Consider the following 12,914-nt stretch of genomic DNA (forward strand, 5'->3'; position numbering starts at 1 on the left):
CTGTTACTGTGAATTTCTAGAACAAATATGCTAATGTTGAAAGGAAAAACTAATTCTCTATTGACTTGATTGATCATCTTTAAATTAATTGCAAAGATTTTTAAATTAATTAACAGGAGGAAAGATAAGGTTTATTTACACATGCATGAGGGAGTTGCCTAGCAAAAAGGAAGGTTTATTGATACCAACTTAACAGAAGGAGGAGGAGAAGCTAGGATTTCAATGAGACAGTATGGAAGCTCTGTTGGGCATTTTGATGATCATGGGAATGCGCAATCTGTCTCCATGGCAGCTGAAGTCTCAAGAAACTCTTTGTGTGGGAAATTAATGATAGGTATACTTTCAGGAGGCTCTGAATTAGTTAGATAATTCAGGGATAATTCAGATAATATTTTTACCCTTTGTTCAGTTTCCTTATATTCCTCCTATAAGTGATATCATTTGATATTTTTTAGGTAATTTCCTTATCTCAGCTATTGTAAGTAGTGCTGCAATGAACATAGCAGTGCAGGTTTCCTTTTGAATTAATGTTTTTGTGTCCTTTGTGCAGATCACAGATGTGGAATTGCTAGGAAAAGCACATTTTTTAGAAAAGTAATAGAAAGAGAGACAATGAAGGACCCTTTCAAATATTAAATAAATATTTGCTTAGTAAATAATTATTTTGCTTAGTTTTTTTTTTTACTGCTCAGAAAATCAATATAGTGAGAATTAAATTATTTTCTTTACTACCTTAAATAATAGTTTAGAGAGATTTTCTTTTTTTTAAGTTATTTATACAAATAACTTTATTTTATTTTTAAATGTACAGAGAGTACAAATGTGGATTGAGGAAATTACTGGAGTCCAGAAGAGAAAAGGTTACAAAAGATAGAGAGCAAATATTCAGATGGAAAGCATGAGGATCCTTTCATCCTTTCTTAACGAATAAGCACATTTTATACAAATGAGAGGCTTGTAACAAAAAAATTTTAAAATTCAAGAACAGTCATAGTAATGAGTTATAATAAAGGACAAGAGGAGTCTTGCAAGCTTCCCTCTCATCCAATACTCACTGAAGTCATTTTTTAGGGGGACATTTAGTGCTCACTAACCATTGGACATTCTTTGCAATCTCTTCAGATTTTACAGTTTCTGGTAAAGGCTCAATCTCTTTCTTCATCTGATCCTCTGGCATAGATTTTTCGTCAGACAATTTGCTGCACAAATTTGGCTGCAAATTTTTGTATAAGGCCTACGAATAAAGCATCCACACATTGGTTATTCTTGGCTTTTGGGTTGAATTTACCTTGCTCTTCTTAATCTCTGAAGTGCCACCAATACCATTTGGAAGGTTGATATTGGCAGTATGACCCAGCTTCAGCAAAATCTGATTGAATGCTGTGCACTGCAGTGAGCACTCTGAAGTTTATAACTGACACTAAGACTGGTGCCTGACAGATCTCTCCAGCAATTATGGAAGAATCAACTAGTGGGATAACTTGGATAGAGGACTGCCGCTGTGACTTCCAAACAATAAAAGAATGGGTTCTTGAGCATGTAAAAGGAAGTATTCCATGTCTGCCATCTGATTATATGCTCTGTTAGCCTCCGTATTTTGACAACTTCATTACATGTCCTGTTATAAAAGGAAGATTACTTCTTTCTGAAAAGTAATCCAGGACATTTCTACTGTTCAAAACAAGGAAATAGGAAACTATCAATCCAAGAGATTCTCAGCAGATTATCTCACATATCCACTGATGCCATAATTCCAAAACATTCGCCAGGATTTTCTTTTTGAAACAACTTTTGGAAAAACATCTATAAATCCACCAGATTTGCTCAAACCAATTACTTAACAAATATTACTTCAAATTTATATCATTTTAATTATCAAACTGTACATCTTAAAGGATAAATTTTATGGTATATAAATTATGCATCAAGAATCTTATTTTTTATTACATAATGGGATTTATTCTTAGCATGCCCTTCCCTCCTTCACTCTCAAAAGTGTCCTGGCTTGAATAGTAAATTATCTGTTCATAACAGAAATCTTAAAAGAGTTACCTAAACTTAGTGTCTGCCACTTCCCATGTTTCGTTTACTTTTCAATTCCCTTCAGTTGGATTCTCAGCTCGATCAGTCCACTGAAGTCATTTATCTCAAGACACCACTTACACTCATTTTATCAATTTCATCCTCTGCTGTCATTTCACTCAACTTCTCTCCAGCATTCAACACAGTTAAACAAATATTGCCTTATATTGGCTTCCATGACACCATAGGATTCTGGTTTTCCTCTCATCCATCTGCCTACTCTTTCCCACTGTCTTTTGCTCATTCTTCCTCCTGGACTCTAAATTTTGGAATTATTACTATGTCTTCTCTATTGCCATTCTTTCCCTGTTCCATGGCTTAAAAAAACATATAGCTTAAAACACCATACAGACAACTAGAAAACACATACCTGGTCTAGACTTTCTCCTGAGCTCAGAATTGCCTACCCAACTGCCTACTATGCCTCCCCAATAAAGTCCCTCCTACCTTCATATTGCAACAATACTAAAAAACAAATAAACAAACAAAAAACATAAAATGATTGACTACGAAACCCTGTCCGATCTGCCCTCCCTGCTACATCTCTGAGTTTATCCCTTGCTCTGATTGCTTCTCCCACACTGATGTTCTTTTCTTCCCTGGAGCATGCACAGTTCTTCTCTACCATGGACTATCAAAGAATGCCCAGGACCATCAGAAGCTAAAAGATATATATGAATACATTTTCATCAGACCAAGAGTCCAGAAAAAACCAAGCCTGCCAGCACACCTTGACTTTAGATTTCTGGTCTCTGAAGATGAGAGAATAAATTTTTGTGGTTTTTAAATCTCCCAACTTGTGGCATTTTATACAGAAGCCCTAGAAAATTATTACACCCTCTAGCATAACCCTGTCTTACTATTTTTGTAGTACTTCTCAGTATTGATACTGATAGTATCTGATAGGGAGGCTCCATGAGGAAGCTTATTTGTCATATTAAACCCTGGGTATCAACAACTAACTGGAAGCAGTAGCTACATGTTGGAGAAACTCAACAAATATTTGTCAAATGAATGAATATTGTTTTAATAATTACCTCCTCGAAATGACTTTCTCTTTCTCTTTGATTTGACTGTAGCTTTTGTTAGATGGAACATAGCTGTATTATTTACCATATTATGCCCACCATAGTCAATATCAGTCCCATGGTACAGATGCAATGACTATGTTTGGGGCGTCCACTTGGTTTGGGGCAATTCTCTAAACACAGCTCATTTACTCTTTCATTTTAATTAATTAATTTATTTTTAATTGAGGTAGTATTTGGATACCCCTACCCACCACTGTATTCCAGTCACAGCTCATTTACTCTTAGAATAATACCTCCAATTTATATTATATGTCTCTATATGTTATGTTATCTGTATTTGTGTGTATTATATATTTTTAAATGTATATGTGTGTATTATAATCTTTCTATAAAAAAGGAAAGTGAAAGTAAGAACAACAATTGGTGAGATCACTAAGTTAATAACTGATCATGTCAGAATTTAAACCCAAGATTCTCTGATTTTAAATACCAAGTCTGTTCAGTTGATCTAGTCTTCTTAGTCTCTGTGCAAAATAAAAATTAAATTAAAAAAAGTTTAATTAATGTTTTTAAAATAATGTCCCTCATTCAACTCCAAATGCCCACTGTTTTACAAAGAGGCCATTTTCCCCTGTCTTAAAACAAAGAGAAGTTTTTTCAGTGTCATTGGTAAACTCATATTAAATCACATCTGTCACCTATACTTCAGAAGAGTGGATTTGTCAGATGATACAGAACATAAATCTCTGGAGGCTGGAGTGATTACTAATTCAGCAGCTTTCAAAACTTGGTATGTAAAAGAACATGGGGGTAAGGGAGGGAGTGCTGTTCAGATTGCAGAATCCACTACTCAGCTATAAAAAAAAAAAAGATGAAATCTTGCCATTTGCAACAATATGGATGGAACCAGGGGGATTATGCTAAGTGAAATAAGTCAGAAGGAGAAAGACAAACACTGGATGATTTCACTCATATGTGGACTATAGAGAAACAAAGCAAAGAAACAGACAAAATTAAACCAAACTACTCCTAGAAATCTGACTGCAAAACTGAGGCTACTAGAGGGGAAGAAAAAGGATTGGGGAGGAAAGGACAGAGGGACCCTGGAACTGTGGCAGAGGATAATTGATGCTCTGGTGGTGGGTATGTTGTGGTAACATTCCTGCAGAAGTGTCAACCTATGCCCCTAAATCATAAACAGTGTCATAACCAACGTTACCTCAATGAAAAATAATTTAATTTTAAAAACGCAGATTCCGGGCACCACTCACTACATTTGGATTCAATAGATCAGTTTACCTACTAGGAAATTGCTTTCTTAACCATCAGTGGCAAGCGTATCATTGCAAGTTGGTGGTGGTTACACCACCTTTAAGGAACCGTAAGAACAACATCAAAAAGAATAAGGGGTACAGCAAGAAGGGCCAGAAGTGCCAAAGTCAACCTCTGCTGACAACCTGGCTGTGCTAAGGACTAGTCCTGTGGGGAGGTGTAATTAGTGTGGGTAAAGGGATTTTGTATCTTTGGGTGGAAAATCATCTCTGTGTGCCAAATATCAATATTGTGTTTCATCTGAGATTCTCTGTTCGCTTTCCTCTGCCACACCTTTCAAACTGTGGTGATGGGAACAATAGCAAGTCTTTGTTTTTTGGTTCCATCAGAACTATTTTCATAGATCTCCTTAAAATCAAGTATTCATTGTTATCCAAATTTAAATTTATTAGTGTGATGAGACAGGAAAAAAGCAAGGGCAGAGATTTACTCTTTGACCTTTCTTCATGATTGTCCTTTACTTTCTCACTTCAGAAATTTCCCTTAATATGACATATTTTTGTGAAGTAGCTGAAAACACCCCTCCTTTGGTCTAAATCAATGTAAGTCCCATACAAGTGAAAAGTGGGAACTAGAAATAATCTCATTATCAAGACATCCCCATTTTATAAATGAGTGAAGTAAATCAAAGAATCTGAATCTGGGAATCTCTGGATCTGGGACAATCTCTTTAGTTAGCAAAGAGATGTGATGAAATAGGTAGAAGGGGAACTATCTAGACAAAGACTCTAGTCCTGATCACCCATTTTTCTACTGGCTATTTGGCCTTATAAACCACTTGTCCTCTGAGACTTTCTCTTGTGCAAAATGGTAAGGTTGGGTCAGAGGAACACTAATGCTTCTAACAAATGACCCTTGATAAATCAGTAGACCCAACACAAATGACCCTCGATAAATCTGATTACAATCTTCCTTGGGAAGAACTTAACAAACAACCTAAGTGCCCAAAGACAGATGGATGAACTAGAAAATCATGCCATACATACACAATAGAATACTACTCAACTATAAAAAAGATAAACTCGACTTTTTTGCAACAATGGGGATGGAACTAGGGGTTATACTAAATGAGGGAAGTCAGAAGGAAAAAGACAAACACAAGAATATTTCACTTACAGGTATACTATAGAGAAATAAAACAAAGGAGCCGATAAAACCAAATAAAATAACAAACTCTAAAAATCTGACTGATGCTTCCAGAGAGGAAAGGAAGAAGAAGAAAAGGCAATGAACTAAGGTGGTGGACTTTCAATACCTTGGTGGTGGATGTAGTATTGTAGCAAATTCCTCTAGAGTGTGATATTATATCTCTAAATAATACATAATGTTGTCAAGCAATGTCACAATAAAAAAATTTTGAAAAATTAAAAATAATAAAATAAAAAAGAATTCAGCAAAACATAGCAATATGAAATACAGCCAGTTCTTGACTATCTAGGGGAGGGAGGTATTTCTGCAAATCACTCAAAAGCTAAGTTTATCTGCCTTACAGTTTAATGAGGGGGTGATGAAACTACAATCGTCAGACCCAACAAAAAAAGATTTGAGAACCTGTTCAATCTTCCTATCCTTCAAAACATTAAGCTAAACTAAGCTCTGCTGTCTTGACTTGCTTTTTATAGTTCAGACCTAATGAGAAGGGAAGGGTGTGTAGTGGGGGCAGAGCAATAAGCGGATATTTTCTTTAGAAATTCTTTCCTATTAGCTGAACTGAGCATAAAGAAAAAGCCTCAGACCTCTCTGTAATTTTCTGCTGTATTACAGATTGAGCTCAAAGATAGCCAACCAATAAATGGACAAGAGCAGTATTTATGGAGCAGCTAGAACCAGAACTAAACAAAGTACCACAGGGAATTCCAAAGAATATCAAATATAGAGTTGCTCAGTTTCACAAAACTTGTCAAAGGAAAACACTAACCAGAAATAAAAATATTTCTAAATGAATAAAAGGAAATAACCTCCAGAAAAAAGATCTATCTTTACAATCTATATGGTGAAAGGAGATAAGAGATCTGAATAGGCAACCCATTTTTCTACTTGGTAAAGAGTTAATGTAATGAGTCCAGTGAATTAGTTATTATGAAATACATTTCAGCATCATGTGCAGTCCTGTGTTTGGTTCTTATCCTTGTAGCATTTATTCTGGTAGTAGATTCTAGAGTTTTCTGAAGAGACTATAAAGCTTTGACCTGGAAATGTTTTAATACAAATCCTCCTTAGAAGAAAAAACTTTAAAAAAGTGAATAAAGTCTCCAAATTGGGGGCACCGTCTGACTACCTTACACCATGATCACTCTGCTTGAAAGCTAGATCAAAACTGCCCTTTGCTAGGAAGATAGTCTAATGCTATTCAAGATTATATTTCAGAGACAGTTCAGAAGAGCGTTTTAAAAATCTGATTTCCACATCCCCAAGGGGACTCAGAGAAGTCCTTTTTTAAGAGAAGTCCTTTAACTTGTTTTTGAAATCTTTTGTAAGCTCTAAAGAAATATTTTTAAATTGGGCTGGACAAAGAACAGAGTTTCTTAATGGCATTTTTGCATCATGCCTGAAAATTAGTTAGAAAAATGGACAAATCCTATGGGTTTTGTCCTCTTAGAGATTATTTTTTTCATAAACACAGGAGAAGGTATCTATAATGGAAAACCAGTTCCAAGATATACAACTTAAGAGAAAGATGGGAAAGGAATTATTTTTCTCCAAAATACTTTCCTTCCTTTTCCCCATTCTAAATGGTTATTGCAGTAAGGTTTTTTTTTTTCTTTCCCTGAAAGAACAATAGACTCTTATTTCCACAAAATAAACCATGCAAGCAATCATAAAATACTTCCCTAATGGAAGACAGATAAAAAGAGAGAAAATCCACCGTCTAACAAAAACAAAAAATGTCTCCACACTGTAGTTCATATTCAAATGGAAGAATATAAAATGAGCTTTTAATGTGATTTTACTGTTTAGAGAGTACCACCCCCATTTTCACATTTTGAAACATGTGCCAAAAATCTCAGAGGTATTGGAAGATGCGTGAGGAAGATCAGAGAACAAGTACTTCTTGGCATCTCAGTCTAACTGTGCCACAGGCACAGATTATGAAATAAAAAGTTGCTCCTCAAGTGGGAAGGTGTGTCTGTCTGTGCCTTGACACCAGAACTTCTATTTGAGTTTTATTTTCAAATAGATGATTCAAACTTCTAATTGCAAACCTAGTTGTGGGTAAAACTATGCTTAGATAGCAGTTCTGCTTTGTGAGTGCTTACTGCACACCAGGTACTAGACACAATAGGTGACACAGTCTCCACAACAGTCCTCCAAAAGAAGCTACTACAAACTTAAAGCAACTAAGACACAAAAATTTTAAATGAATCTATATTTAAATCCAGTTATTAAAAAAAAAAAAACCTTCCTTCAATCTCCATTTCCTCACCATCAATACTTTTTGAATGAACAGGTTCAGAACATGTCACCCCCAAAACATGCCACTTAAGCATATTGATTATTTTAAACTGAAAGCCCCTGAGAAACAGAAGAGGAAGGGCTCTCTGACCTCTCCCTTTCTACCTAAAGCAGGTGATAAGGTTTCCCATGAGAAAGGTGCTCTCCCTGTACCAGGAAAAGACAGACAGTCTTATCACCAGAGAATAGAAGTTAATGCCAAAAAAGGCTTGCACGAATAAACCCATTTAAAAAAACCCTGATCTTCCATTATTTTCCCCACCTATTTCTTAAGTCACTATCCCATAATTTACTTCCTAAATCCAATCCCCTTGGTACTGTCCTATCCCTCAATTTATCATTCTTTGTTTTAAAAGATACATAAACTTTGGGGTTAAACAAACTTCTTTGGTTCTTCATTTTCCTTTTGCACACTCCTGTGTGCATATTAAAATATTAACTAAAATTTGTAAGTTTTTGTCCTGTTAATCTGTCTTTTGTCAGCTTAATTCATGGGACTGACCACAGAACATAAAACGATAGAAGGAAATTTTTCCTCTTCTGCATCATCTACCCCACATTCTCATACTTCTCTAGGGTCTTCCTGCCATGGAGGAAATAAAAACAATTCATATAATTTGTTAATGATTTAATGTGTTATTTGTCCACGACTCATACCAGAAAGAATAATATTTGAACTTGAGGCTTCAGTGGCAACACTTCAAAGCATCTGGAAAGGAAGGATTTTTAAGTCTTAGATGAAACTTGGTCATACTTTCAAACCACCCCACATTGAGCCACTATAGTGTATAACTCCAGGGTCAGAATTGTGGGAATCTAAGAGAATGAACAGTGGTTCAGGTTTCTGTGGGGCACTCCTGAAATGGCTGTTTGGCCATGAGGGCCCAGTAATCATTAATAGTTAGCAACTAGAGAGGTCATATTGATCATCTCAGTCCAATCTCTGCTTATTTTACAGAAGAGAAAAGTGAACCCTATGAGGTTAAGTGATTGTCTTCTTCATATCAGAGCTAGAATTATAATTAACCTTTCAGGTAAGGTTGAGGGCAGAATTGGGGACACAGGAGATACAAGTTCACTAAACTTTCAATTTAGTCTTTTGGTTGGTAAGTGGAAAAATAATGAACCCATCAACTTACCTTTGCTTGGACTTTGCAGCTAATCTGGCATCTTAAAAGGCTATGGATTGATCTGATAAATAAATGGTTTAACTCAAAAACATGAAATAGAATCATCATCTGGACACAACTTTTCCTTTTCAGAAAAAGATTATGGATATATCAACTCCACACTGTCCAACTCTAAATTCCAAGCTTGTGGAGCCAATTATTCCTCTAGCTTGGGGAGTATTTATAATTTTTAAAAGGGAAGTAAACAGTTTGAAAATTCTCTTCCACCACCTAATCACAAAGCTTGAGCTAACGAGCCAGAGCTTCGTGTAATGACTGTCATTGCCTGGTTTCCAGGGAATAGCTTCAAGACTTGTAGAAAATTCTGACTTACAGATTACCAGACTAGCTAGCAGAAACACTAGCCAAATTGCCATGGGAACGAATGTGACTGAAAACTGGTAGCCCTGCCTGTTTATCATCTTCTTCGGAGCTTCCACCAAAGCATGACCTACCTCTAAAGTTTTCCTTGAATATAGGGATCCATGGCTTTTTTTAAAAGTCTGCTGAAAATAGAGTCATGCAGAGTTCTGTAGCTCCCCAAAGCTACAAAACACTCCCTGACAGAAGTTTCAGCATTGGGGATATATTCATGTGTAGCAGACTGCTCAAGAGAGTAATCACAGCCCTAATTGCTATGAATATCCAATCTAAAATTGCTGTGCAAAACATGGACAATTGAGGCACAGACATTTTCTCAAAACAATGTTATTTTGTTAAAAGAAAGAAACAGATGCTGATATGAGCACTACTGAGTGCAAAGCATAAGAACTAAAGCTGAAGAGACTAGACTGATTTGGGATTTTATGGTTAGAGAATGATAATTTTTCTAGAAAGCCAATGGCTATGTTTCTTCCCTCTGCAGCATAAAGTTGTAGAAGATCCACTTTTCTAATATTGGAATCAAAAATCACATTTAATCCTCTTTGTTATGCTTACTCTATGGGTTGTCAGCACCAACTTTCTTACTTGAAAGAGAAAAGACAAGAATGAACAAGATTTTAGAAATATAAAGGTGTCTTATCTCCGATCTTAAAATGAGGCTTATAGAAGCCTGTGTGTTCTATTCAGGCATTTCTCAACAATGAGATACAATTCCCTGGGGATTGGAGAATGGTTTCAAGAGTCTGTTCAAACTGAAGGGGTGTGGGGGTGGTGGTTGGGAAGGGGTGTTCAGAAACCTTCCATCTTTGACCTGGGCACTGGCACTGCCTGGAGGCACAGTATATAGAGTGCAAGAAAGGGTGTCAGTGGAAAGTGTGTGTGTGTGTGTTAACCAGGAAGGGAAACACAAGATAAGAGAAATGTGAGGCCCTTCCACTCAGCTCACACCCCACTGCTACAATACTATTGTGCTGAGGAAAGGCCTATGTTTGATTACCACAACTGCCTGCCTCCAGCTTGGTCTTTTAAGTCTGTGCTTATGGAGTGGACATGGATTTGACAGTAATCTATGAGGTCAGAAATGTCTGCCTAGACTGGAAAGGAATTTGAGGTAAACCTCAGGAAGTCTCATCTCAGAACACTTTCCCAGCACCACAGATAACAGAGTCATAGCTGCACCACTGGCCGCTCCATCCTGGACACTCCCACTAAATAAGACTCCATCTTAGAAAATAGGAAGTGCCTATATTACCTGTGAGAATGTTCATCTCTTAAAAGAAGAAAATCTTCCAGTCATTGTGCCATTTGTTGGATGATTTTAAATTCTTCACGCAAAATACACTGAGTATACCTGACACCCAAATTGAATAGAATGCCCAAGTACTTGATATCCCCTTCCCATAATTTTGAAATTTAACATATATTCCTTTCAATGTTTTTCATAAGGTTTCTCTAGTTAATTTTTTTCAATTCCACAGTCATTTACTGAGCCCCTATTATATGTTAGGAACACAAGAAATATGGTCCCTGCTACAGAAGGAAAAGTAAAGTTGTAAATAAATAACTATAAAATGTGTGAAAAGTGATATGAGAAAAACATAGGATGCTAGAGATGAGGTGAGGACAGAACTACTCAGAAAAAGATTTTAAACCAATTTTCTAGGTAAGATTCATCTCCTAAAAATAAGTCTCTTTTAGCTACTTGATACAATTTGCTAGTCGAATCCCTGACTAGTATACAAATTTTCTACATAAGCCCTTCATTTAAACTGCTACATTACAAATTAGTACATCATTCCGTCATTCAACAATTACATTAACACCTAGCATGTACACAAATAATTCATCTTTTTCTTTCTAAATCATGAACTAATGGCTTAATGAACCTCAAACTATCCAGAAAATTTCAGCTCTTGAGAAGAAATATCTGATTCTTTTTGCTTGTTATTCTTTGCTCAGTTCTCTGGAAAGAATTCGACAAGAGTCCGGGTGAGACATCTAAAATAAAAATAAAACCACCTTACTGATCCAGGGAAATTTTACATCAGCATATCAAATTATATCCAAATAGCCAATATGAAAATTGCTATCCAGATTTCATAGCATAATCAAACAATAACAAGGGGGAAAAAAGCTCCTTCAAAATATGATCTAGGTAAGATAACTAACAATGTTTATCTTCCCCTGAGCTATTGTGATGATTAATAAGATAATGTTCACAAAGGACTTTGAAGGAGTAATGTAATGTTCTTTGAAGCATTATCGTTATTTTATTAATGAGTTTTGATTCTGACAGCTGCCAATTGCACTGCAGCCACAGTAAACCCTTGGTTGTCCACACAAAGGAAGGGAAATATGATACAAGAGAGCTGATAGTGTATGGTCACAGATAATATTTGCTCCATGAAAAGTCAAATACTACTAGAGACAAAAGCTTTAAGTCAAGCAACTAGAAAACAACCATGAGGGATAGTAGTTAGGATGGGACCAAAGCTTTTATAAAAATAAACACTGAAATACACACACCAAAAAAATACACATTTAAACATAACCCAGAGTTTCCCACGCCAGCTCAAAGTTAAAATTGCATCAGGTTCATTCATTCACTCATACTCTCATATCAAAAATATTCAGCATCTCTATGGGCCAACAAAGTGCTGGCAATATAAAAACAAATACAACAGTCCCTGTTTTCAGGGGACTTATTCTTCACTGGGGGGCAGAGAGGAAAACAAGGTAGAGAAGCAAGTAAAAAAATATTTTATATTGAGTTGTACAGTCTACAAAAGAAATAGACACAGGGTAGAGTGGGCACACCGGGAAGAAGGGAGAGAAATACTTGAAAAAAAATCAAGACAGAATGTGTCTTAGGGTAGGAAGGCAGGGATCAGCTCTAGGGATCAAGATTTACCCCAAAAGCATGGAAAACTTTTTAAGTTTTTAAGCAGACAAGTAATTTTTTCCTATTTGTAATTTCTCTAATGTCAGCATGAAATTTAGGTTGGAGAGAAGGCTGCACTGGAAAGCCAAATAGGAGCCTACTGTAATTGTTCTTGTGCACAAGGATTCCAAAGCCTACGAATGAAAGGGCAACATGACATGGAAAGGAGGTAACTCTAGATTTGATGCGAATAAGAATATGAATGGGGAACAAGGGAGGGGGAAGTATCATGAAAGTTATTTCCAAGCTCCTTCCTTTGATGGTAGAGTTAGTAATCAAGAGAGGAAAAGGGAAGAAGGGATAAGCCAGTGTGGCAAAAAGTTCAGGTTTTCCTTCTGGTGTATTCCTTATCTTGGTGCCTGGCCTCATGACTCATCCAGCCCCCAAGGTACATGTGCACCCCACATTACTCCTATGGGGTAAGAAGAGGAGAAAGACAGAAATGGGGCTCCCAGAAATTATTCTCTATTCTAATTCTCTCTGGGGTTTACTGCTTGCTAAAGATGCCCTGGAATATGCATT

The 12,914-nt window shown here is 36.3% G+C and overlaps 1 pseudogene; it reads right to left on the bottom strand.

Moving 5' to 3' along the window:
• Positions 1-1,051: 1,051 nt before the first annotated feature.
• LOC119259740 (mediator of RNA polymerase II transcription subunit 6-like) lies at positions 1,052-1,749 on the bottom strand (annotated as a pseudogene).
• Between the last annotated feature and the right edge of the window lie 11,165 nt (positions 1,750-12,914).

Source organism: Talpa occidentalis, unplaced genomic scaffold (assembly GCF_014898055.3).
Source record: "Talpa occidentalis isolate TD23 unplaced genomic scaffold, MPIMG_talOcc4v2.1 talOcc4.5, whole genome shotgun sequence".
NCBI lineage: Eukaryota > Metazoa > Chordata > Mammalia > Eulipotyphla > Talpidae > Talpa > Talpa occidentalis.